We start from the raw sequence: 27,297 nt of genomic DNA, 5'->3' as shown, positions 1-27,297 counted from the left end.
TGTAGACCTCACCGGATTAGAAGGAACCAAACTTTGACAAATGGTTTACTGAGCACGGGCCGCTTTTTTCTTTTGGGGACTCTTGCAATGTCGGCTTTCTTAGAGGAACTTTGCGCCGGTTCCTGAGGCGTGAAAATCTACGCTTTTTTCTAACGCCCTTGCCGTCCCTGCGATTAATTGTGGACGAACGGCTCCAAGAACCGCCTTTAGCGCATCTCGGACATATACACTCTGGTCCCTGTATCGCTAACACAGCAGCAAATGGCAGTCCTTTGTTTCTTTTTTTTTTTTTGGGGGGGGGGGGGGGGTATATATAGGTTACCTTAGTAATGGAGTGAGGTGTGTACTCGGCACAGTTCAGCCCTTCAACTTGGTCTTCACCACGGTACTCCGCAGCCTCGCGGCATAGCCGAGCTACTGCTGTGGCCGGTCGTATGACTTTTGACTAGTACTAACCGCAATTAAACAATGACTTTTATGATAATGGGCAACCTTTCGAACTCGTCTGGTTTTCAAGTGTTCACAAAATCTTGTCCAAAAAACTGCTGTTCCTCGAAGTCAAGCGATCAACAGTTAAACCGTCTTTTTTCGTGGAGCGCCAAAATTTCTCCACATAGCCCCAAGCTTTCAACTTCCTTTTCACAGGCTTTATCACATACCCTCGCCGTTCACAGAATCTCGTATCAAACCAGCACATCGCATTTTCCCCCGATTAGACCACTGCTCTAAAGTGCAATCCAAGATCGCTCACAACAAACTTATGCGCAATTCGCCATTGCTCCTTGCCATTAACCATTGGAATAAACTGCCTGCAGAAATCGTTTCCGAAAAAAATTACGACGCATTTGTTACCAAACTAAAGTACTTACTCCATGGTTACTGATTCTTAATACACTGTTGCTAGAATTTCATTTTGTCTTCTGCATTATGGTCTACGTGTGTGTGTGTGTTCTCAAGCCTTTCTTTCACCCATTTATGTTCCCTGTTTATGGGAGCGCGTTTGTTTATGCTTTCCAGATTTTCAGATTTCAAATTTCGCTTTATTATGTACTACAATGGCTTTATGGGTTTTTAACCCCCCTATGAAACGCCCGTAAGGGCCATTTAGGGTAAATGAATAAAAAAATTAAAAATGAAGTCCTATATCTGCACCTGTTTCGGCGTCGTTTCCGTCTGATGTTTAAATCCAACATCGTTAATGTATTCGGTAACCTGAAAATCGTCTCCCATATCCCCCTATTTCCTTCAAAAGTAATACTAGCACATATTTTGTAATACGTGCCGCTGTAGTGTTCATACTCTGGGACCTCTATGTGCTTAAGTTGCTGTGCATTACTAAAACGTCATACAGGTGAAAAATTAACTCCGCGATACTGCCATACGAGGGTTTAAAAGTGCGACCTCGAAGCATCGACCGAAGCAGCATTGCGCAATGAGTCGGCCAATTCAAGACACGGACAGCGCCATCAGTGCATACACAAATCTTCAATGCCGCGTTAATTTGGCAATTATTAAAACGCATGAAATGACCACATGCGCTGACCTCGAGAAAATAATAACTAAAAAAGTTATATGGTAACCAAAAATTTAGTTGCCATTTTTGTGTCTCATTAGAAAACTGAACACTGGCACGGAAATAACCGGCTTGCGTGCTTGAAAAGAGCTTAGGGTGCGCGCAGGAGCATTGATCATGACTAATACTGCACATGTGTTGCCTCTTCACAGCAGCGAAGAGAAACGCAGCTCTGAGGTGCGTGTACGAGAGTAGCCAGTTGTGAGGCGCAGGGTCCCGTGGCGCAACCCAATGTCAGGCACACTTGGGGCTTTCAGGCAGGATACACTTCTTGTCACTATCAGAGCCGGAAGAGCTAGCTATGACAAACAGGTTGTTGTCACTCGTGCTTGCGACAGTGTGCGGGGTGGACAGATGCTCAACTCGAACACCGTACCATTGACGGTGCAGGCGAAGCCTGATGGTTTCAACAGAAACCCGGAAGCGCATGGAAAGCTCACCACATGTCTGACTGCTGTCCTAGTCTATGACCGCCTACAGGGCTTCATCGTCCAGCACGTGTAGGCGGCGACTGCGGATTGCATAAAGAGGCAGACCTCCAAAGCTGATCTTTTGGAACCAATGTCTGGCAGTGCATTCAATCACAGCATTATTCCCAAGGCTTGACGTATTACTCATTTTGATTTGGCTCCTGAAAAGCCTACCTTAAAGTGAAAGTGCAGACTTCTCAAAATGAGCTGCCTCGAAACCATATTTCACTGCTGAAGCTCTGACCGATATGAACGTACAACGCGCGTCTATTTATTCGTCATAGACAATGTTTCTAACGTGACAGTGTTAAGTTGTTCAATGAGACGTCAAAAACAGCAGTAACTTTGTTGATTACCATGTACTGTGGTAAAAATAATTATGCTAGACTTTAAGTTACAAATAAGTATGCCAGAAACAGGAAAAGTTATGCTGGTATAGAAATCGATGTTCTCCGATACGCCGGAAACAAAGAAATTCGGCTGGTCTGTTCCTGAAAATTGATATGGTGATGAATTTTTATGGCACAAGGGCAGCTTTGGCCCAAGAGTGTTGTATGTCGCATGGTATTTTTGTCTACGCAAGTTGGGGTCAGTGACCCGTTTCCCAAGCATTCCACCCTAAGCAAGCCGAGCACCAGGCCAGGAGAAAGCTTGTGCCCATTGTATAACGGGTGGGTGCCCGGCGGCACTGGGGATCGAACCCCGCACATCCCGCATGCGAGGCGGATGCTCTAATGTCTAGGCCACCGCTGCTGTGTATCCTAAAATTATGGCCTCAAGGCACAAGGATGTCAAAGTTTCGGCGTTTTCGTAGAAAAAAAAAAAAACTCGGAACGTACGATTCAAAATTTGGAATATTTTTTGGCCTGTTGTTGCGTACTATTGAATAGCTTTCATCAAGTTAGCAGGTTTTAGGAAGCGCTGGAGTATTCTTCGATGAGCACCTCGAAAACTGTCACCCCATGTGCACCGATTGGCTTTGCCGCGCTTTATTCGCGTCGCAGCATGTAAAACCCGACCTGCTCGCACGTCGCACCTCATCTACCGTGACGTAGTGCTACCGATTTATTCGCCATCACTGACGGTAGTAAATGTTTGTTTCGTGTGAGCATGAAGTTATTTCTTTATTTCACCACTCTATCTCCCCCACATACACAGGAGGTATCACCAGCAATTACAGCCACGCATCGTCACTGCTACTAGCTCTATTATTTTCGCGTCCACGTTGATAAAGGCAAATACGTACTTTCGTCAGCCTGTGTATGGTTTCTGCACTCCACTAGATGCACTGGGGGCTCAATACCGCGACTCGTGACGAATGAATAACACACCGGAAGGGATTTGAGCATACGTAGAGAAGTATGGACCTCTTTCGAACGCTGGTTCGACCAAGTGCGCGCAAGACCGCGCAGTCGGGACTAACGCATGGTAGCCCGGTTCCATGACCAAGAACCAGTTGTGTGCCACATCTTCAGTTGCGTTTTCTGCGAAGCTCGTAACGAAAGGATCAAATCTCTAAGGGAGTTTCCTTCGCGTAAAGCATTTTTCCTACACAATAACATAGCTACCATTCACTAGCTGCCGTAGCTATTTCGTTCAGAATGTGTGTTAAAGAAATAAAAAAAGACGAGGTTGCCTATATGACCCACACAGGCGTAAGAATACGAAACTTTAAAAGTGAGTCTGCATTATGCATAGTGAGAACGAAAAAGAAAAACGAGACGAATTCGTAAAAACGAATTCGTACGAATGAAAGAAAAAATACCACCTAATTTGGCTGAGCCGTTCGAGAAATCGAGCTGCACTTAAACAGGGAAGCGTTTGAATCACCAATCGGTCGCCCTTGTCCTTGGTGCATACTTCTTCTATAAACTTGATTTTTTCTTGTTGTTGTTTTTGATAAGAAAAGCAGCTGCTTTTTATTCCGAAGCCATCATGTCCCCCGTAATTAGAGAGGGTGGGCACTCGTGACCGACGTCTGGTGCTCGTTTTTCAAGAACGACATGGTAGATGTTTAACCTCGCTATCGCCGACACTCCGCACGCGTTAGCTGCCAACAAGTGCCTTTTAGATTCGTAAGTGACGAGAAAAATGCCCCACCGGCAAGCGATTGGCATAGTGCCATGCTACACATACTCCGTCTCACAATTTGTCTTCAGGGGAGTTGAAGCTACGACGACGACGCGACGGCTTCCAGACCGGTGAGGTTGGCTGTCGAGCGAGCGCGTGAGAATGGTTCGCTCGTGGAAGACGGCACGGCTCGCTCGCAGCTTCCACTCCCCTGAAGACAAATTGTGAGACGATGTTTAGACGGTGCCTTATGAGGGAGTTATTAAAGGCTCGATGCATCGAGCGAGGTAACGCGCGTTGTCGAAATCCCGAAGCGGCACACTGCCCAAAGTGGCAGGTAACACTCGAGTCAGCACGCTTACAACACATTACATGGCCAGGGCCATGTTACCACCGGCCGACCTCTCCACCTTTCCCTCATTAAAATTCCTTTCTCTCTCTCTCTCACTAAGGCGGATTACATGCTCACTTCACGACGTCACGCGCAGCCTTTGAGTGATAAAAAAGAATAAACCACAAATCTCTTGCAAGTCACTACTCCTCAAAATTATCGCCGCACGTGTCATCTTCATCGCTTTTCCCAGGTGCCGCCTTCACACCCAGTTCATTCCCCGGCTCACAATTTGTCGGCAGTCAAGTGGGAGGGAAAGATGGCTGAAAGCGAGCAGGGCCTGAACTCTCAAAGCTGTTCGCGAATTAGAACGCTGCGAACCGATCAAGATCCTCTATTACTTCCTAGAGACAGAGTCTGCAACAGCTTTAACAGAGCTGTGTCGAAGCGTAAGCTCGAGCTTGTAGCCGTCAAACTGAATGCTATAGTGCGGTCGTCTCTCTATCCAACCCCGTAGCTTTGCGGTCGTGGCGCTCCGCAGCTCGGCACACGTTCACACGTTTAAGCTAAAGAAGAATTTCTCTGCAAATGCACCAAGACAGAAGAGACAGACACCACACATTCGCGGTGTAGTGGCAGGTGCTATCGGAAAAAAAATTGGCAGTGGTTTAGCTCTGGTTAAACCTGGAGGATTGCGAAAGCAACGAGAGAGAGAGAGAGAGAGGCGACGGAGAGCGCGCGGCAGCGGCGGCGGCCCCGGCACGCTAGCTATGCGCCGCCACTGCGCATGCGCAACTGGCAAGCGCGGCGACGGCACCTCTGAGTCACCCGCGCAGCGACGGCGGCGCGCCGTGTGACGTCACTGCTCCTCGCGCATGCGCGGTATGGCCTTTCCTCAGCTCCGCGAAATGGCTCGGCGACTCGCGCAGTGTTGCTTTCGCAACAAAAAAAAATGCTTCCTATACTACGGCATCGCACGGATGAATGCATCACCACACCACCTGAGGCATGGAGGAAGGAAAAAGAGAGGAGAGGCCCTTTCCACACAACACCATGGGAGAAAAGTGTGGAGGAAATCACGAGGTTTTTTCGCGATCGGGAGGCCATCTAGTCCGGGCAGCTTAGCAACGGCGTCGTAGTTGCTGCTTGCAAACCGGGCGGTAGCAGACGGTTGCGGCGTAGCATTTGCGGTGCGGCGTAGGCGTACTTTTCTCAACTGCTCGAGTTTGTTTTTGATCGTGCTCACAGGCCGACGTTGGCGCCGTTCACTCATATCTCAGGTGGAATTCGCTGCAAAAATCTCGTTGTTGCGTGCATTGATTTCAACGTGCTCGGCGACCACGATCGTACGGGCATTTCGTCTACTGCGTCACTGCTCGGAGCCGTCGGGAGACTACCGCTGCTCACTGAGGAGCACTCGCGCTGTTCGTTCACCAGTGATTCAATACGCCGTGCGCTATAGAGGTCGTCGGCGTATTGTGCGGACGTTTCACGTCCTGTGCGTGCAGTGTGCGTGTACCATTCGCGCTCCCGTTTCCATCGGCAGTGGATCCTCGTTGCTATTAGGCGTGTTCTTGCAACGCTCCAGTGATCGTCACTGGTGTTAGTGTAACTGTCATTTTCGTTTTTCGCGATTGCGCTTGTGTGAATGGCGGGGGCCATGACATGGGCGGAGGGCGATATTTTAAAGGAGCATGCAGCTGCGATCACTTCGCAGAAACTTTATTACCCGCCCGTTTCAAGCGTGTAACGTTTGAAGCGTCTAGCGAGCTCTAGCTTCTGGGACGTGCCGGGCTCAAGTGTATTCGTTCATATCGTGGCCAAGTCCGTGTTTCTGATCGCGCGCTATGCTTAGACCGGTTTCCTGTTGCAGGTTTGCAATTGCTTTTCTATCTGATGCCATAGTCAAGAAGTGCAAAAAAGGCGAAGCTCTAACTGAATTAGGAGGCCTTTTCTCACGTGTTTATTGTGCCCATGTCCTGTGATTGTGTTTTTTGGGGTAAAAAGTACTTAGTGAAATGAGGACCCACATGTGCGCTGAATTTCATTGATGTCTGTGGTTATGTTGAAGAAAATAATTTGATGCATTCGATCATTACGTACAATAGATCAACTTTCATTTTATGTGTTGTCATCTACTATGCAGTGACATTAGAAGCTAGTATTTCATCAAGTAGCGAAAAGCGGTGCGTACAGCTGCAGCTCTGCACATTAAACATGAAACACGGCATTGAAATGATGCACAACACCGTGAAACTTATACTGCAGCCACTGGGTACTCCTAAACTTCTAGAAGTCTGAAAAGCTACGGTAATATATATTATGCACAATACTAGACCTGTGGTTATGTGAAACATGCTATGTTGCCATGCTACAAAGGATGGATTTATGGAGAGGGGCAGTCACATTTTAAACATTTATTTCTTGGACTTTTTTCATTGAGAAAAAGATGTTCAGAATGGTTATCCCGTGTAAAATTTCAGATAAACCCTCCCCTGCTGTCTACTATATGCACTTTGGCCTTCTCCGTTTCTGTCACCTGCGTGAGTGGCTCTTGGAGTTGTGAGTCAAAAGTCATTGCTGGCACGGCCACCAATACAACACGTTATGATATTACATTTTGCGTTCAGGGTCAAGAACTCAAACTTTTTAGTATGCTTGCCCATCCTCACTGCTGTATACGAGAAAGAGTAGACACGTGCTCCGAAGCAGATGAGTAAAATTCTTTCACAATACAGCCACTACCAGCGGCGTAGGCAGAAGTATTTTTCGGGGAGTGTTATACGCCGCTGGTAAAAAGAAAGAGACCCTGCGCTTAAACAATACCTTAAAGATTTTTCTTCTTTAATAAAGGCGAAGGGTTAGTTTTGTTCACTGCAATATCTATATAAAGATACGTATGCACACAGGATCCCGAGAACTTCAATCATTAAAAACATTTATTTTCTAACAAAAAACAACTCGTACGGAAAAACGTGGCTATTTACAATATTTTCACATCATATACAACAACACAAAAGCTTCTGCTCTACAACAAAGTCATCAACTGCAAACAAATGGCATTTGTCAAAACTTCTACCCCGTACATGCAAACCTGCGGGGGCCTGTGCCCATGCGGTAGCACGCTCCTTCGTTGGCTTTGAAACGCGCGTGCAATCGGCGTGGCGGTGAAACGTCAGCATGACGTCAGCCCGGACAAGATGGCGCCGAGCTTGTTTCCGGCTTCACAAAATGTCACGTGACGGCCTCTCCTCTAATTTTCCTTCCTCCAAGACCTGAGGCCTGTCGTGTATGGCTTGCACATGCGTGCTTTTTCTTGCTCGTAAAACAGTCAGATTGCTTTTCTGTGCCCAACACCCCCAGAGTGCGGCGGTGGCCGAGTGTCCTAAGGCATCGGAAAAAGAAACGCCCTTCTTGCGCCGGCACTGATTCGAACTCTTTTCGAGCCAAAGTATTCGAAATTTTCTTCTCCATAGGCTACCATTGTGACGAAGAATTTCTGAAGTTTCAGGTCAAGTTCAATTAAAATTTCTGCTTCATGTTCGGCTTTATGTTCGGTCTTAAGTTCGCTATGGTTTCTGGAAGATGTTCGCCTGAATTTACCGAAAATTGGAGCTAAGAGCATTTAATGTTTAGCACCCTGCTGCAGCTCAAAGCTGTCACCTTCCTTCGAGGAACCTAGAAACCTTAGAGGTGTGGCAGTGTAGTAAATTTCGTGCCTATAAAGGCAAACGCAATATTCTCCAATACTTTATTCGAAAATAATTAATTTCTCCAGACGTGATCGGGCTTCAGGAGGCCAGATGCGAACCGACCCTTACGGCATGCGCGATATATGTCAGCACAGCCGAAGAGAAGGTTTTTTGTTCAACAGCTCCGTGAGTTAACTTCCGTTACTTTTTTTTATTGGTGAGGTCATATCTATCTGCATTTCGGCACTGCTGTAAGTGTTTTACCAGTAATTAACGATGACTTGTGCCAATTACTGCTAAATCGAATACTCAGGCTGACAAAAAGAGCCAAAATAAACTCTGAGCGACTGTTGACTGCGCAGCAGTACCACATTATATCGCCGAAAAAAAACAGTAACAAATTCGTATGAAATAACATTCACCGAAAAAAAAACGGAAACTGCGGCATGAAATGAAAGCCGTAAAAATTTCACCGAATTTAAAAAAAAATAAAAACCGAAAAGTCCAACCTATGCTTTCACACAATGTCGACTTCAATGCCAGTGTGCTCAACAACCGAAGGAGAATGATGGTGTACTTCACGCACAATGAGTTTGGTTTCGTTTTTGCACAGTGACGTCAAGGCGGCCTCCAGAAAGGCTGGAACACCGAGACTTTGTATTCGGAAAGAATGTTGTCGACACTGACTGCGAGGATTTTATAATCATCAGTAAACGCTGTTCGGTGAAGTGAATGCCAGCAGACAATGCCATTGCTCTAACTTAGAGCAAAAAGCTGAACATCATCACCATTATTTATTAGCCCTTAGGATTCCGCGGTATAATATACAGGGTTTTTAACCTAAGACTTTACACAATTTTTAAAAATAGGCTTTATGAGTTAGTAGAGCGCTATTTTTGGTGTAGCATTGTCAGCGCTGTAGTACATCGGAAGACAGCTAAGACGTGCTAACTAGCAGGCTGGTTAACTAATATTGAATAGTTAACTTTTTAAGCATTACTGTTAGGCACTTTGATTGTTGATAGGGCTCGATCACCGTAATTAATATTCATATCAGTTTCTAGAATTTTGAAAACGCTATTACCCTCGGCGTTGTGGTCCAGAAAATTTTGGCTAGATCGCGCGAAAATACACGTGCCTTCGAGAAGCTTGCCGGCAAAGTAACCTCTCCAATGCTCGTAACTTGACGAACAGACAAAATTTTCCGGGCCACAGCGCTGAAAGTAACCGCGTTTTCGAAATTCTAGAAACTGATATGGATATTAATTATGGCGGCTACATGCCTCTATATTTTTAAGGAGACGAACGGTAATAGTTAAAAAGTTCACTATAAAATATTAGTTAACCAGCCTGGCAGTTAGCCCGTATTAGCCCAATTATGATGTACTTTACCACTGACAATGCTATGCCGAAGAAAGCGCTCTTCTAACTCGAAAAGCCTGTTTTTTTGAAATTGTGTAAAGTCTTAGGTGAACCGCCCTGTATAAGGGGGAGAAAAAAAAAGTATGATGTGGTCTTTCGACACATAATAGTGAACAAGAAGGCAAAGAAATTTTTTGGCAGGGCTTTACATAAGGGCAAACCGAACATATATGACTACACTGTGGCCATCCAGCAATACATGGAACAGCGAAAAGAGTGGACTATACTACAGATAAGGGTGCGACAAGAAACTCGAAAAAAATGTGGATAAGAACTGAAGTGCAGATGTCGTACAGAAGAAGCACCAGGCAATATGCATTTATTGCGGCTGATGACAAAGATGATTCGTGTGTAAACTCTTCCATCTCCGTTGCTGTCGGTTCTGACAGCTCATTCCATTGTTCTATGGCGGATGGCATGAAGGATTTATGCAAGCCATTAGCAGAACCATGTTTATGCTGAAGGCCTTAACGACTCCGTGCCAACGACAACAGTGCTATTACTAAGTTTGAGATCACTGCGGCGACCCGCATTGCAGGAAATGCGAAAGCACTGACATCTCGTCCACATTCGTCGCCCCTTTGCCTCTGATACTATTTGCCCTATTAAAGGCACGTTGCCTGACTGAACTCATTATTTTTCATTACGGTGTTGTGTCGACGTCCATGCATATTTTGACGTCCAAGTGCTATATCGACGTCCATGCCTATTCTGACGTCCAACTGCTATGTCGGCGCCCATGCCTATTTTGACGTCCAAGTGCTATATCGACGTCCATAGCTACTGCGACGTCTAAGTGTGTTTTGGCGTTTAATTTACAATTACTCCATATCAACCAAATTTGGAATTTAGCGAGATTGTTTTCACCTACTACCTAACGCAATCAAACTTTTTTTTCACATATCTATCTTTATAGAACGACATGAACGTGCGGATAAAACTTGAGGACAGTTTTTGATCACGCGTACATAGCCATATAATGCTTTCGCGTTAACAATTATTTGTGTTTTCCTCCGATGAGGTCAAGTTACTCAAAATGCCGCCGCCGTAGTGCTGCAATGAAGCTAAGGGTGTTCGTGGTAAAGCTTCTGTTATGTCGTGGAACTGAAGAGGCAAGTGCCAGCGAGGCTTTTGACCCATAGTCAGATAGAAATCAATCGAACGAAGCGGTAACCACACCTCAGAGGCGGCTCCCTTTCATCAATAGCCGTCGATCGGCTGTCATGACGACGTGGCTAATCCGGCTGCGATATTACGCAAGGGAATTAAACACGACGTCATGACAACCGATCGACGGCTATTGCTGAAGGGGAGCCGCCTATGAGGTGTGGTTACCGCTTGAGTTTTTTGTATCTGACTATAGTACTGTAGCACGGCTAAATGGTGGGCCTGTTAGTAATGAGTGTTCAAAAGTAGAACGTTGCCTCCTCTAGGAGAAGTAGAAAAGCGAACTGTTTAGCCACATGGCATTATCTGGTCTACTGTGCCCACAGATATTTGCGATATCATGCGAGCCGAGCAATTCTTCCATGCGGTCTGTCGATACTTTCAAAAATGAGTCAACGCTGAGGCAGCGATTGAATATCGAGCGTTAACACATCTATCTTAACTAGGAAGTTTATGCTGAAAAAAAACGTTGAATCGCATGACACCATCCGGAACATTCTGCGGCAAATGGTTGGCCCACAAATTTTACACTAATGCCGGGACTACGTGGCGAGACTGACGCCTATATATATATATATATATATATATATATATATATATATATATATATATATATATATATATATATATATATATATATATATATATATATATACGAGGGGGGACCCAAAAGAAACCGGATTTTTCGTATAAAAACTTTATTTATTAACTCTTGCACAAAATTCTTCAGTCACCTTCAAAGTACTCTCCATGACATGCGATGCACTTATCAAGTCTTTTTTCCCACTGTTTGAAGCATCTCTGGAATTCTTCAACTTTGATATCGTCCGGTGCCCTCTGCGAAGCTGTTTGTACGGCCACCACATCACCAAAACGCTTCTCTTTTAGACTTTTGTTCGTTCTCGGAAAGAGAAAAAGTCGCACGGGGCTAGGTCTGGTGAATATGGAAGGTGGGGAACGACAGCCCATCCCCAATTGGCCAAATAGTGGGTCACTCGTAAGGCCGTGTGTGCGGGGGCGTTGTCGTGATGAAGGAACCAGTCACCTGATCGCCAACGTTCCTTGCGTTTCCTCCGTACATCCTCTCGCAGACGTTTTAAAACTTCCAAATAAAAGTGCTTGTTAACAGTCTGGCCAGGGGGAACAAATTCCTGGTGCAAAATTCCACGAACATCACAAAAGACAATGATCATTGTCTTCACATTCGACTTCAACTGCCTTGCTTTTTTTTGGTCTCGGGGAGTTGGGAGACTTCCACTGGCTTAACGCTTGCTTAGTTTCTGGATCATACCCCTGACACCAACTCTCATCACCTGTAATGACTTTGGTGAAGAAGTTTGGATCACTTTCAATCTCTTTTTTTTAATCCCTACTCAAATTTAATCGAATGTTCTTTGATCCTGTGTGAGAATGCGAGGAAGAAATTTAGCGAAAACACGTCTCATTTGCAACTGCTCAGTAAAAATTCGCTGACAGGAGCTCCAACTCACCCCTGTCTCTTCTGAAATTTGGTCGATCGTGAAACGACCATCTTTGTTCCTTTTTGGCGGATTTTTTCAACGTTTTCATCTCTTCGAGACGTTGAAGGATGCCCAGAACGAGCATGATCTTGGACACTCATCTCACAACGTTTCAAGCGCCCAAACCACTCGGAAACTTGTGTGCGGCTCATAGCACCCTCTTTAAAAGCCTGTTGCAACGTATGATAAGCTTCCGTTGCCGATTTTTCAAGCTGGAAACAAAACATCAAACACACTCTCTGTTCTTTTAAATTTGCCATAAAGATTTCGCAGGTGGAACAAAGTAACTGCAAGCGAAACACAACACTACGCTCAAATGTTTGCCTACAAATTTATGTCGTCTGAACAGCTGTTTCGTGAAGGTCTCTGCTAACCCCATCTAGCAATAGAACTCTCTACTACGTCTACGAATGGTAGCGCGCTCTCAGTTCGGTTTCTTTTGGGTCCCCCCTCGTATATATATATATATGGTTTGGTTTGGTTTATGGGGTTTAACGTCCCAAAGCGACTAAGGCTATGAGAGACGCCGTAGTGGAGGGCTCCGGAAATTACGACCACCTGGGGTTCTTTAACGTGCACTGACATCGCACAGTACACGGGCCTCAAGAATTTCTCCTCCAAAGAAATTCTAGCCGCCGCGGCGGCCATATATATATATATATATATATATATATATATATATATATATATATATATATATATATATATATATATATATATATATAAGGGACAACACGCCGCGGTGGCTCAGTGGCTATGGTGCTCGGCTGCTGGCCCGAAAGACGCGGGTTCGATCCCGGCCGCGGCGGCTGAATTTCTTTGGAGGAGAAATTCGAGGCCCGTGTACTGTGCGATGTCAGTGCACGTTAAAGAACCCCAGGTGGTCGAAATTTCCGGAGCCCTCCACTACGGCGTCTCTCATAGCCTTAGTCGCTTTGGGACGTTAAACCCCATAAACCAAACCAATAAGGGATAACAAAATCTTCAAGGCAACTGTGGCTGTTGGCTTCTCTCATATTTATAACTAGCCCCTCATTCCCCTTCCCTTGTTTGCTTAATTGCGTAGCGAGGGCCTCGGTTCTGGCAGCCTTGACGCCATAGGAAGCTTAAGAGGGCTCTCACACAGCTTCCACCCTCGCCGTTCGATGACGTTCTACTTCACATCAGCGGTAAATCAGGACGTGCTACGTCCGCCGCTTAAGAACGTGGGTGGTGCTGGTGAACACTCCCAAGGTTAGGTTATTCGTAAACATAAATACCCCCGAAAGCAGAAGATTTGACAGCCGTCGCCGTAGCTCAGCGGTAGAGCACCGGACGCGTAATTCGGAGGTCGTGGGTTCGGATCGCACCGGCGGCATGTGGTTGTTTTTTCTTCTGCTTTTCTAATCAATTAGCTTTAAGCGATAACATATTCAGTAATGTTATAAAGTGATCAACACCACAAAAATAAATAAATTAATTAAAAAAAAAGAAAAATCCTCTGCGCCCCTTGGTTTCTGTGGCTGTTGGCTTTTCTCATATTTATAACGAGCCCCCCTTTCCTTGTTTGCTTATATATATATATATATATATATATATATATATATATATATATATATATATATATATATATATATATATATATATAAACGTAATTCGGTTGACACACGGTAGAAAAACAACAACTTTATTCTAACGTTTCGACCAGGGTCTGGCCTTCGTCAGAGTGATGGGGTACAGGCAAAAGACACAGTTTATAAGGGAATGTACGCGGGCAGGGAACATTCTGATTGGCGCATCGCAGCGGCAAACACCTCAGTATGAATCGCCAGTGAATGATAAATGTAGTAAAGAAAGCACAGTCAAAAATTACTAAATCATCGTGGAGTATAACTGCAATCACATTGTGAAAAAAATGTAAATAATACAAAAATGTTTTGGTCGTAGCTGAAATGCACAAGAAAAGGCGAACAGACACAACAAAATAATAAAAAATATAATAAAATCATCAGACACGAGGACACGGGTGAATACCACTTTTGATTAAACAACGCCTCTTGTGAAAGGGTATGGTACTAAGATGCGGTGCTATTTCAGAGATAAGCCATTTACTAAAAAAGAAAAAAGCGGCGCTAACAGTAAAAAGAGGACGAAAATGATCAGTGTAGATGAAACACGGCATGATACTATGAAGTGCTGCGGTTATGATGATAGACAAGTCAGCTTCCCAACATTTTCATTGAGACCGCAAGAAACAGTATTAAATTTGTGTATAAAAATTTAATACTGTTTCTTGCGGTCTCAATGATTTAGTAATTTTTGACTGTGCTTTCTTTACTACATTTATCATTCACTGGCGATTCATACTGAGGTGTTTGCCGCTGCGATGCGCCAATCAGAATGTTCCCTCCCCGCGTACATTCCCTTATAAACTGTGTCTTTTGCCTGTACCCCATCACTCTGACGAAGGCCAGACCCTGGTCGAAACGTTAGAATAAAGTTGTTGTTTTTCTACCGTGTGTCAACCGAATTACGTTTATGTTCTACCGGATCCATCCGATCTTCACCCCCTTCTTATATATATATATATATATATATATATAGGTTGCGAAAGCATGGAGTACTTGACTGCTTACAAGAGTATATAGCGAAGTATACGCTTCGTATACTTCGCTATATATATATATATATATATAGGTTGCGAAAGCATGGATTACTTGACTGCTTACAAGAGTATATAGCGAAGTATACGCTTCGTATACTTCGCTATATATGTATATATATATATATATATATATATATATATATATATATATATATATATATATATATATATATATAGTACAAAGTTGACGTAAATAAGCTTCGAGTTGTGGTGCTCGGGCATCGTGCTGCCGTCTGTTGCTATTTTATTCCATTATGTAACCAGGATATTTCGGTTACCATGGCAACCACTGGGTTACGATTTGCGTTATAACGCTGACGCGCGAAACGCGAGTAGAACTTAACGCTCTAAAATGAGCAGGCTACCAAGCCTTTATGCACGTCACGACAACCACTCGCATGTGGAAATCGTCTTATCAGTCTCTGCACCCAAAGTTCTCCTGTCAGTGAGCCTTTGCTCTGCTAGCGCTGTTCCATTAAGCGGTTAACCCACGAATCGTGGCTTTGTTAGTTATAGGTGCAGCCCGCACTGCAGTAACCTTTGCCTGCAGGTGCCTTCCGTAAATTAAGCGCACTTAGCCAGAGCGCTTTCACTATGTATGGTTCATTAACCACAAAATATGGTCATCTGCTTTGTGTCAAGTGCTTTCCCGCCATGCAGAAACGCTTGCACATTTAATTTGCTCGTCTAATCAATACTAAAAAAACGGTTACATTCTTCTATGGTTTCCTTGCTTTCACTGACCGCTTCTTTCGTACCCCGACGAACTGCTCATCCACCTCACTCGCAGAAATATTGCCTCGAGGGACCACTTGAGGCCGTTTGACTAGACCAACATGACCAAATTGCCATGTTTAATTAGAACTTATCAATGAACTTATGGCAGGACAATTTTATCACCGTTGTGCGCACCTGAGGTTGGTTGGGGCGTGAGCGACTGGCTTGCACGTTTTGCGGGAATTCCGCATGCGGCCTCGATGTCTGAATCGCCATCATTGTCAGGAGCAATTGAAAACCATTCGATTGGAGTTAATTTCAAGAAATCGCACAGGTAGGTCTCTTTATGGTTTGCGAACACTGTTTTATCTATTTGCTATCGATCATTACTGCATGATTTATTACAAGGATTTAGCGAAAACCCGCTCAAGGAACCAACGTGGACACTGAGGCTGCAGGAGAGCAAATGAAAGGAACCAAAGAACGAGAACGGGGAGGGGGGTCTGCATTTCTTGCTCTCTCTGCTTTCCTGCTCGTTTATTTTAGCATTGTCGTCAAGGAAGCTGCAGCTCTCAGCTCGCACACTCGGAAGTAACTTCCAAGTGCGTGCGTGCGTGTATGCGAACTCTGAATCATTCGGCCGTGTTTGATGAAGAAAAAAAAACGAGCGCAAGGATATACGCTGGTCGTCGGATCGCATTGCGGCAATCATTTGCGACTCTATTCACCTTGTCCGCAAAAGACAGCTCTTTTGCATTGTTAGCTTTCACTCGCAGTCAGGGTGCCGTCCTTGGACTTCCTCCAAACTTGATCCTGGAGCAGATAACCTTCATAAAAACAACACCCAGCTCGGGGGCACAGAGAGAGACTAATTGACGTGTGGCGGCCACGAGCTTCGAGAGTACTCCGTCACGACGCGGCCGGTGTGGAGGTCGAGAAGCGATAAAACGCAAACAAGACGCGCGTCGGCTGCCCACGCGAGAATACGTATCGACCAATCTCCGAGGGACAGTGCGGAAAGCCGCATTTTATACAGCACGTTAAGCGGAAAGAGATGACAACGCGCACGGGCAACGTGGATGCCTGCGCAGCACCGACCCGTGCGGTCGGCTGAAGTGATACCGCAAGAGCTGTCGCCACCTTGCTCGTGCGTGCTCCAGTCGTACCCGCACTCCGCCGAGACTCGCCCGCCTCATGGCACCACTGAAGACTTTGGTTCGGGTAAGCGATTCCACCATACCGCAGATGAAGCATTCCTATAGTTGGTCAAGCCTGGGCTCTTCCCAGCAGACAAAACCCACCGTCGCCTACGGAAGCAGCATATAACTCTAGATATGTTTGCATTTCATATTATCGTATATTCTTCTCCGGCCGTGTCATTAGGGCAATGTCTTCAGTGATATGCTGATGACACTGGCTTGCTAAGAAACTCACGGGAGGAATCGCAGCGCATGCTTAAAGACCTAAACACGCAAAGCGGAACGGTGTGTCTAAGAATTCATATGAAGAAAATTATAGTAATGGTGACAGTCTGGAAAGGAAAAAAATAGGAGGGGACTTAAGCTCCGCCTTAGAAAGAATGACGCGATGGCGCTAATGAGTTAATGAGTTAACCCAACTAACGATCGAACTTTCACTCCGTCCGTGGAAAATTGGTCGCGACATGGCCCTTTTATCTATCTTTCATAAATACGTCCATGCCACTGATTCACCGCCAGCACATCTACAACTTCCTTCCTACTTCTCACATAGAGTACATAATAACTACAGCTATGCCGCATTTATGGCAGCACTCATGCTTTTAACTTCTCGACACTCCTGCGTGCCATCCGCCTCTGGAACGATCTTCCAGATTGCATCGCCCTTCGGTGTAATCATGACACCTTTGACGAACATCTACTCAAACACTTCGTTGATAACGCTTAGCACGTCATTTATATACTCATGATTCATATAGCTTTGTTATCAGCTGCTTGAGACCATTGCCTCATTGGTTCTGTTCATGCGCAGCTATCCTCAGGTATGCCTGAAATGTTTTCTTTTGCTTTTGTGTAACCCTTTGTGCATTTCACCAATTTTTGTTTCATGACGCATAGCTGCCTTGTACCGTTTCCAATTTTTGTGAACTGTGATATGTTATCATTTTAACACACTTGTTTTTGTCTGTTTTACTGCACTTTTGCTGGTTATTATTTCTAACCTATTTTACACAAACTTCTTTATTTGACCCCCCTTACACAATGCCTCTCTGGAGGCCTGTAAGGCATGCGTAAATAAATAAAATACTCTGAATTGGTTATTTTCGGCTTTACATTCATAGATCCGGGGGAGTCCTCATACCACTCCTGGCGCAGTGATGCAGCGCTTGAGCGATGCGCCACTGCCCTGCGATGGCAAGGGCTGCCGTCGATGGGGCTCTTGAGACCCATGCAGGTTGCTCTTCACGAGCGACCTCTCGCGACCAATGATTAATTTAACAGCCACATGCACGGTGGTCAGTTTGTTCAGAATCTTGGGGGGATTGTGTGCTGGCACAACAAGGTCACATGATCTGGGTGGTCCACCTAGGTTGTTCCTCCTGCGATTTTTCGTTCACAGCGCCGACAATGCGACGACGCCGCATTTTCTGCAGAACGAGAGGCGCAACGCTTTGGCGTTAAGATAATATTAGTGGCAATGCAATGCATCTCTCTAGGACAGTAGTGGCAGCACATCCGGAACATGCAATTGAAATTTCCAGGTTCTCTCAGGTCATCAACAAGAGCTCAGCAATGTACCTCAAGAGGAAAGTATATAATAGGCGTATTCTCCGAGTTCTCAACTCGGAGACAGGAACTTGGAGGTTGACGAAGGGGTTTTAAATTAAATTTTAGACTGCGGAGCACGGCACGAGAAGGAAGACGATGGAAGTAATGTTAAAATGCACAAATAAGATCGAGTTGCTCATATCCTAGTTCAACTGACAGCGAAGACATGGGCAGGGCATGTAATGCGAACAGAAGATAATCAATGGAGGCTTCTGAGGTACGGAGTGGATTTCAAAAGAGGGCAGACGTTGCAGGCAGCAGCAGAGAGTAAGGTGGATAGCGATACTGCGGGAAATTTGCGGTTGTTTATGAACAGGAGGGGTTCTAGCAAGCGCAGTCTAGGGCAAATTGTAGACCGATCAGACAGGACTTTCCCCTGTAGCTCACGTTTGCAAGCTAATTATGATAATGTAGTTTGTAGCCATGTTCCTTCGGAGAACGAAAGTTATTTAACAGGAGGGAGTGCATGTACTTGGATATTACCAGGCCTAGAATTTTTTAAACATCTTTCGCGTAACTGTCGTTCGAGGTCGGTGGAGCCCTTTCTTTGTTTGAATGCCACTATTGTTATCGTCTCCCTAGCTACTATGAAAGGCCAGCTGTAACGCCCCGGGCCATCAAGCAGTTCTTTTGCGTAAAACTGCTTTGTGTTCTTATATTCTCGTTGACTACACTGCCTAGCAGTTTCAGTGTGGGACCAATCGAGATGCCCCCCAAATTATCTGTTAAAGTACCTTAACCAGGACGCATCGGCCAGTCTTTAAGACCTACAAACAGCTTCATCAACATCACCTCGGAATTCCGTGTTTCATGAACCGCACTGCCTAAAAGAAAATTAAAGATTAGGTGTGTCCGGGAAGCATGTTGAACTGCAGGGTCCTTAACCCATCAAAAGATTGAATGCGACTAGCTGGAAGCAGCGCCCATGCACTCTCTCTCTCTCTCCTTCTTTCTTAATTTTAAATAACGCGGGTTAGGATTAGTAGCGAGCAACTGAATGAATGCGGTTTTTCTAAGGCCAAACGTAAGGAAACACACACATACACGCACACACCACACACACAAAGACAGCACAGAAAGCGCTTTTGGTCACGATCGCTTATTTGCAACCGTCCTTGGCGCGTTTCGACACCATTACGGGAAATTAATATGCGTAGTGATGTTCTTTTTCAATTCGCTTCGTGGAAGACGCCTTGCGCCTTCGAATGGCTAAATAGGCAACCCAATCGCTTCCGCCATGTGAAGCGGGTTTTGTCATCGCGCTTTAAAGTAGCCCGGAAAACCAGGAAAAAAAAAGAACATTTACAGAGGTAAAAAATGCATCGAATTACTAATCAGCCCCGGTGCGCGTGCCACAACGATATCTGATGCGACCTCCAAAGAACCGCAGCCACTCAAGGAAATGCGTCCGTGGGTTTAGTAAGCGGCAGTGAACCTTGCGTCATCCATGTATTGCTGCTTATCGCAGAAGCTGCGTCAGACTGGATGGAGAGAAATTCTCACCATACTGTGACGTAGAACGTTGACGTGGTACATAGGTGCTTTGACGTAGAACGTGTATTCGCTTTTTGCCGAGTCTTCAGACTGCATGGTGGGTAGACGGAAGGACAATACTAGAGCGTGAAATGAAATGTATGAAGCGTTCGGAAAGAGTGCAGCTGGTGTTATCTAACTGATACCTTGATTTAGTATGCGTCCTGCAGTGCAATACCTTCGAAAAATTGGTCTTGTTTCAGCCAAACCATCGTTTGTGATCAGTGATCACAAGGGCAACCACAGGATGGAATTTTGGCGGCTTGCACCCCTAGAACAAAACATCCATGTGCGTTTTTGTCAACGCCAATATAACCCTTAACAGTTTGAAAACTTTGTAACTTTCTAGCGCTACGATTAATGCGTTCATTTTTGCCTTCGCTGTCTTTATCTCATCCTCTTACAGAGACGCGTTCGCGTTCAGAGCAGGAGACTCAGAAGCATAATGTCATGCCCCCAGGCTGTGTATCAGGCGCAAGCAAGTAGCCAAGATGGCCACTAGCTGAGCAAGTGGGCTAGTTAAACATAAAAGACCAAGCCACTGCACATGCCCACTAAAGCTGTATCGGGAGTCCAAGATAGCCAATTCAAGTGTAAGCGTTATGAGAGAAGCGTGGCACGGACTATTTGGTAACATGCAAGATAGTATTTATCGCGGGGGCACTCCTATTACACTTCAAGCTCACAGGGGCGGTAGAACTCAAGCCTCTTTACCAACTAGACCATCGCTGCAAGCGGGCCGTGGCTTATGCAGCGTATTCACGCCATTATGTTCCGAATCATTTGCATCGTAATATATGAACCTGCAGCGCGTACCGTAACTGACGTGTGGTTAAGCTGTACGACCGAGATGTGAGTCATGAAATTTATATATTAGTTTTACATCATTCTAGCCAGAATGCTTCGCCAGCTCAAGGGTGTAGAGAACTGCATAGTGGAACCGCCCAATAATGCTGGCAGGCCTCAAGCTGTTCGTCTTAGAGCACACTTACTATACAGCGAAACATCCCTACAGTGCGGGGCATACTCGGACTCCAGATCCTGACATTTTCGTCTAGTGCATTGATAAAAAACGCTCACATTGGCGTCAGTGCGCCGAATATATACCGGTTTGTGCTAGCAGCTTGCAATTTCTCCGGCTATCAGGTCCACCTAAGGCGCGGGCGCGACCGATGGCAGCTTTTACCAACGCTGGCTATCATGAACGACTGTGAAATTAAAGAGCAGCTTTGATTGCTTTAAATAATGGTAGTTTTTTAGTGCGCCATCACTAAGGCTTCCATTCTCGAAACTCGTTGTCTGTTTGAGTGTCTGAAGCCAGCTAGACCTTCAGAAATAAAATAAATATGGCTGCGCCTAGCTTTCATACCCACGGCGGGGTGAACAGATCAGCCTCGCTGCCCACTGCCCGAGAGCACTATGCTGTCGCCGCATATTTTTATCATGGTATTTATTACACTGAAAATATGCTCTGTTAACATGAACTATTTAGAAAGCTCTTTAGAAAGGCCATGAAAGACATCTCAAAAAGACAGAGCACTACACGGGATGTAAGGCTGAGAATATCACCAAGAGGGAGTGCCACTCCGGTTTAAATTCGGTCCGTTCATACACTTCCCTCAGATGAACAATCATTTGGCAGAAATGAGATTTCGCCGAAACAACTGATTCACAGTTGCGGTCCGTCATTCTAGTTTTCCATAAGCAATGTAGTCCAGTCAGAAAAAACATATCTAGGAGTTCATCAGCATAATGAACTCCAGTGTGGTATCGTATGGTATGAGAAGTCGAATAACTTCGCTTTTTCAAGTTCCATTCCAAGACATCCCAGAAATAAATTGTGTCCTTACAATTTATGGAGCAACTTTGGATTATTTCAGGAACAATGCAGAGGCGGCAGCTCCCAAATGACATAAAAATGCCCTTTTTTTGAAGCCAAGACTTCATGGGGGATTTTCCCGTATGTAGCTTGTAGAAGAGTGCACAGTGAAATCAACATTTTGGCACCCGCGTACGGACATCGTGTCCTGGCCATCCAAAGTACATGAGCTGTAAACAGGAGGAGGGAAAAGCATCGAAATTAAATATTTGTAGAAGCGTTTTCACTGCCCAACAACACTGTTGAAAAACAAACTGCCAGCAAAGGCGCACAGCAAAATATACCTCATGCCTAAACTTCCGTAAACAAGGACGGTCGGAGAAGTTAGAGAACACAGTCAATGTGGACAAAGCATTAACTAAATTTGTCTGCAAGAACTCTCAACGTATCGGATTGGAAGTATAGTGAAAGAATATAACAATCTGCCGCACATAAACATGAACTAATCCTTGCCCACCCGCGCTGACAGGTCGGCAAAGATAATCACGTCTTATGGGTTACATGCAAGAACCAAAACGAAAGGTGTAAAAAATTTGTAGAAGCGATGAATAGAAATCCTGGCGCAGTGAATAACCTGCAAAACATACTAATTTTTTGCTGTTAGAAACAAGTTACAGGCGGTAGCCTTGCCGAATGCTGACAGATCATGTGGGAACAAATGCCTGAGCATATCGCTGTACAGCCGATACGCGATCTTTCCCCTGGTTTTCACTGTGCCTGTATACGCGCTTAATGGTACGCCACAGTACTTGGGTGACACACACGTCCATGCCACGCCAGCATTTTCAGCTGGTGTAGATCACCACAATCCAAACCACAGACCACAACTCCTGGCGCGGTTAATTCGGGCACCCAAAACTTTGCCAAGCTGCTCAGTTAAGCGATCGCCCCTCGTGTCTAACTGCCGCTCTCTTGTTGTTGCCCCCAAAATGATGGCGCGTACCCACTGCGGGGGGGGGGGGGGGGGGGGGGGGTTTGGCCAAGACACAGGCGGCGACTGGCTCGCGCTGTGCCGCAATTGCATGTCGTCGTCTTCATCAACTTCCATCCGTGCGCAATGGATCTAGAAAGCGCCACTATAGCAGTTCTCTTTCCAGGCGCGTTAAGCAGTCCCTATATTTTTTAGCGCGCTACCACTAAGGTCCCCATCACTGATTTCGCCCATTTTTGCCTAGATCCTGGCCTTGAAGCCCAAGCCTTGAGCCGAAAGCGAAATGGAACGCGACGTGCTAGTGCGCATAGTTCGCATTTGACGAAGTAAGCTAAATCAGCTGTAATTTTTTTATCTGCGACATCTGCTAGTTCGATCTTAGGCAGTACCTGTAAACAGGCACAATAATGACGACCGTGGTGTACTAAAGATAGGCCACAGATACTTCACAGTGCTATTAGGTCAACTCTATAAACACTACAAATTACGGCTTCAAATTTTAGAATGCAAATAATGGTCACTTTTATTTGAGTCGTTTCAGCTCGTGGTGAAACTACATCTGGGATAATGTTTGGCGTGAACAGAACAACACAAATTTAACGCGCTCATGTGAGTTCTCTGTAAATTGTGGGGTTTAACGCCCCGAGGCGACACATGGGCTATGAGGGACTCCGCAGTGTCGCGCTCCGGACTAATTCATACCACCTGGGGATCTTTAACGTACAGTCTTTGTCAAAAGTAACCAGGCCGCATGGTTTGCTTCTAGCTTGTATAGTGGAGCCCTTGTGATTTTCCTAAATATCAAAAGGTGTTGGAAGGTAAAAAGACAGTCCTTCCCTTTAACGACCGTTTCAGCTTCAGGGAAGCTGTAAGGGCTGCACTGTACGGGCTAGAAGCAAAACATGCAGCCTGGTTATTTTTGACAAAGACTGTACGTACACGGGCGCCTTTAGAGTTTCGATTCCGTCGAAATGGCAGTGCTGCGGCCGGGATTGAACCCGGGTCCTGCGACTCAATAGCTGAGGGCCCTATTCAATTGAGCCACCACTGCGGGAGGAGTTTTCTGCACGAATCTGTCGCGTTTGTGGAGTCGGCGGTTGAAGCGATGTGCCAATTGACACTATCGGCTCGTCCGTGATGTTGCAAGGAGTTTCGTCAGAAGTGCCCAAGTTGCCGAAAACGTCTTTGATCGTCACAAGTTGGCTGGTTTGTTCACGGAACCTCCTCCTCACATTGAATTGTGACATCTCTTGCACCTTTAACGCAATTACCTTGGGGCTTCTTGCACGTAGTGCTCCTTCATACGCAGGTGAAATCGCTGCGTCGAGCGAAACGAATCTTTCCTTGGCGTGCACATTTCACACTGCATTGCAAGCAGCGCTTCCCGAATCTTGCACCGCGCTTTGCTCTTATGGCCGGCAGAAAGCTCTCGGCAGCGCTGCACTTTAATACCCTAGGTGTTAAGATGGTTTCAGTGGTTGCAGTTTGTCTGCTATAGAGAATCGTTTTTTATTCCACGACGGCAATTGCTGCTATCTGCCGGGAAAGGGAGCGAGCACTGGATTTCGAACAGTTTTCATCCTAGGTATTGGCGCTCTCACTCACGTGCTTCGAGTCGCGAATTAACTGGTCAATTAGCATGCCGATGAAATGCTAATCTCCTTGGACTACGGGCGTGTATTTGAATGAAAAACCGGTTAAGAGCGTGGATTTCACCACTGGTTGTGGGTTTATCGGGCATTCCTACGCTTCTCGTTTCCCTCGAGGGGGAGAAGGTGCCCTCTCCTCGGTTTGCAGCGACTCCTACAGCTCTCGGCAAATGTCCGCGGTGAGGCATCTGCTGGGCGACTGCGAGCGTAACTGAAGATGGGAGAGCGAGGAGGCGCTGGCGAGTATGTTGCAGCGCTTTAATCCGCAACCTCGTCGGCCTTGAAGTAGCCCGTGCACCTTCGCCAATCCCAGGCCGTAGGGCACAGGATGCTAAGAGAAGTCGATCCTCTGTGCTCCAGCGACGCGGGACGTCGGTGAGCGGCGGACAAAGTAAGGTGACAGTTTCCTTTTGGGGCATCTCCAAGAAGCCAGCCGCGGCGGTTTCTCGTACTAACCTTAAGTATTTCCCGGGTCCACTAGCTTTCTCTCGGATAACCTTTTGGCACCTCTGGGCTCAACCTTAAGAAGGTGTAGCCCTTCGATCGCTGCTAGATTCAGTGTACGTCCAAATGAGAGATGCAGCCCATAGGCTCGAGTTCGTTTCTCTGCTGTCCGGGATTAGGCTACGCGCATGTTGGAGGACGCCGTTTCTCGGGTGTAAACCTCACGCAGCCACCGTTCGGTAGCTACAAGGCCATGCGGACAACGTTTTTTTGCACCGACTGTGCAGTGTGTTGGTCATTCCAAGTGGTTGTTCCTGCTTCTGGTGTGGTGCAGATGACCTGGCATCGGACGCGACACGCGGTAGGAACGCACGGGGCTGCCTGCCTTTGTCAGAAACGTCAAGTGCGGTCCAAACACAGGGCTGCTAGAGAACCGTAGTGGCATCGAGGTGAGCTCACTTGGGCTCCCCCTTCCTCACCCCTTCGCAAAATGAGAGACCTCTTTCTGTCGCTCGGCCATATTGAGCTTTCCACCTTTGAATTTCAGGGCTCAGCAAAAGTAACGCGTCCAACAAAGACAAATTGTTTCCTGTGCGAGCTCGTGTAGCCGTAAGCATGCTTTGTCGGCAGGATGAACACTATTTTCACTGCGAAACAACTGCTTCATCAATGCTGAGCCCCAAGCATGCTGCATTGCACTCTAAGAGCAAAGCGTACCTCTGCAGCGTCTGCGAGCGCTACGACCTCCGACCAGGGGTGTCAACGACTTCACCGGCCCTCCAAGCCTGTTTCACGCGCAGAGGAGGATCTGCTTCCGCAGTCGTCAGCAAGCCGGATTGCATCTTCGGATTACCGCACTGCAATCGAGAAAGGCAACGGCCCACTTTGGGTCCCAGCGCTTCGTGGTCATCGTCGCGACAATACCTGTGAGTGTGACACAACAAGCAGCGCATGCATTCCAGAATTGCACTCCGTCACAAAAATAATAACGAGTGCACTTTTTTTTCCCTTTTTGGGCGTATGTGTAATCCGGGGAACCGGTTTTTTTAGTGCGCTTGCAATTATGGTGGCCATTCTCCGTATTTAGCCGTTGTGTGTTTGTCTGTTTGTCTGAAGCCGGTTTTGCGGCTGGCATGCTTACCTGTCAACCGAGTGGTCGGCAGGTAAGCAGCCTGCCCACCATGTTAGGCGGCAGCTCAATTGATCGCGAGAGGCCGCTCGCGAAGAGCAACCTGGGTCCAACCGAACCCAAGCAACCCAATACCCACCGATGGCAGCACCTGCCGTAGAAGGCCATTGACTCATCACTTCAGCGCTGCACCACTGCGCCAGTAGTAGTACGAAAACCTCCAGGGATCTATGAACGTAGGGAATGACCAATTCCGCATATATGGACATTAATCCATTATCGTTATCCGAACAACTGCCATCCGTGAACACTGGATCTGAACACCGGAACCGAAGCAAAAATCGAACTGCTAGCGCACCTAAATCGCATCTGACCTTACTAGGCAAATCGGCCGTTATTTTTTTTTTTTTTTTCAAATAGCTGGCCAATGACGTTTGCCGTGAAGGCATGGTGCACCAGACTGGCTCTGACCGCAAGCTTCACTCTGTTGTTTGTTACCCAAATGTACTCGCTAGCAACATATAAGCGCGCGACTCCCCGAACTTGGTTTGCGCCGCTACGTGCTGCTAGCTGGAGTGTTTTTTGTACCGGCCTCAAACTTCAAAAATGCTAGTTTAAGGGCTGTTTTTTGTTCACGCTGTGCAGCAGACGGAACGGGTGACCGTGCCTCAATGTTAACTCGTTCCGAGCTACTTGCCGAACTGTTCACAATGCCTTGCTAATTGATGAGTGTCGAAGTAAACCCCTTCGCCATTGTAGGAGCTCAATGTTCCTATTATATCTTCAGCATGTCACCTGCTAGATAAGCTATGTGTGCAACGTCGCAGCGCTTAGCTATGAGTTTCCTTTACGCGGGAAAACGTCATTAATCCTTGCCGTTCTTTGATATAGCTGTTTAATGCATACCTTCGTCAGTTTTGCTACACTGTGTAGAGAATGTTGTCGTCCTCCAAACATGTACACAATTTCGGCATCTTTGCATCAAAACTCTCGTAGCTTTTCTCGTGCCTTTCTAGAACTGCGCCCATTGTTTCAACGCGTAGAGGCCTCCAACTTTTCACATTTCGAACTAACTTTTTAGGGGGGTGGTGCAACCACTGAACGAACACGGTTTCACACTGTTGAACTTTTTTTTTCGCGAACAGTGACGAACACGCGAGGAGAAACAACGCGACACATAAGGTGCCGTTCCTTTCAACGTTCTTAAGGGCACGGCGCAAGCATTGCCACAACGGGGCGAAACACGGACACGTACGCGTAGATTACCAACTAGTTTCTTCGCCACAGACCAACAGATATGTAAATGTATACCTTGTCAG

At 46.1% G+C, this 27,297-nt stretch overlaps 1 protein-coding gene across 6 annotated transcripts in view; it reads left to right on the top strand.

Moving 5' to 3' along the window:
- The window catches only part of LOC149354263 (monocarboxylate transporter 12-B-like), an 84,595-nt gene that overhangs the window by 15,664 nt on the left and 41,634 nt on the right, over nt 1-27,297 (top strand). Inside the window, exons 1-3 of one of the 6 annotated variants that reach the window (XM_089583240.1) lie at nt 24,630-24,796; nt 25,184-25,298; nt 25,575-25,775. The exons of 1 other annotated variant lie outside the window; for it this stretch is intronic. The gene's annotated coding sequence lies outside the window, so the exon portion shown is untranslated. Of the gene's footprint in view, nt 1-16,555; nt 16,828-24,629; nt 24,797-25,168; nt 25,299-25,574; nt 25,776-27,297 lie in introns of those variants that run through there. 4 more of the 6 variants (XM_089583237.1, XM_089583239.1, XM_089583241.1 and 1 more) reach the window with 4 other exon arrangements.

Source organism: Amblyomma mixtum, chromosome 3, assembly GCF_055824585.1.
Source record: "Amblyomma mixtum isolate Tamu chromosome 3, ASM5582458v1, whole genome shotgun sequence".
NCBI lineage: Eukaryota > Metazoa > Arthropoda > Arachnida > Ixodida > Ixodidae > Amblyomma > Amblyomma mixtum.
This window is presented reverse-complemented; position numbering and strand designations above follow the sequence as displayed.